The sequence below is a fragment of the Buceros rhinoceros genome, unplaced genomic scaffold (genome assembly GCF_000710305.1).
Source record: "Buceros rhinoceros silvestris isolate BGI_N320 unplaced genomic scaffold, ASM71030v1 scaffold3088, whole genome shotgun sequence".
NCBI classification, from domain to species: Eukaryota; Metazoa; Chordata; class Aves; order Bucerotiformes; family Bucerotidae; genus Buceros; species Buceros rhinoceros.
In genome coordinates, this window is record NW_010427296.1 from 105,408 (window position 1) to 106,232 (window position 825).

Genomic DNA, 825 nt, shown 5'->3' on the forward strand with positions numbered 1-825 from the left:
TGAGGGAAAAGGCAATTTGCAACATTTTCATTCACTTCCCAAAGAAGAGCTGTTAGGGGATGCAGAAACTCTTATAACATCCTCAAGCAATTTCTTGACTTAAATGACTCAATTCTAAGACAACCAGAGATTTATCGCATCACGCTGCTCTGAAGCATGTGTCACATACCCGTTCTGTAGATACTTTGTTCTTTGAACCGAATGACATAGAAGTATAATGACGTCTGTAGCCTTCCAGACCTTCACAAGACATTTTGAGATGCAGCACAACAAATTATGTATCAACTAAATAAACAGCAATGGCTTCTTCCTGAAGTCCAGACGTTTGTTGGAGTCAGCTGCCTAGATGAAACAAATGTTGAAATTCTCACATTTATGCCAGAAGTTTCCTCACTCTGCATAAGGGTCATTTTAAAAAAAGGAAAGGAGACGGCATTTCTCAGCTGACAAATAGTCATACCACAGTAAGATGACCACACAGGTTTTCTGTTTGATGGCATCTCTTACGTGGTTATAATTTCCAATTGTCTGGAGCAATAGTCAAATATTAAATTATAATAAGCAATCAATAAATAAAAAGGACATAATTATACAGAACCTTGTTTTTGTTGAAGCCTACATGAAAACAGTTACAGCGTTCAGAGGAGCTGGGTGCTGCCTTGCCTCTTTTAAGTCCATAAAGATCCTCTAAAAGTTGAAATCCTTTACCTTGAGAGCCTGTAGAGTGGAAGTTTCAAAATCTCTAGAATTATTACGGTGCACAAAGCTGATGAATCATTTAAGGTATTTATGAATAAACTTGCTTCACCAATGACACTTCCCTAC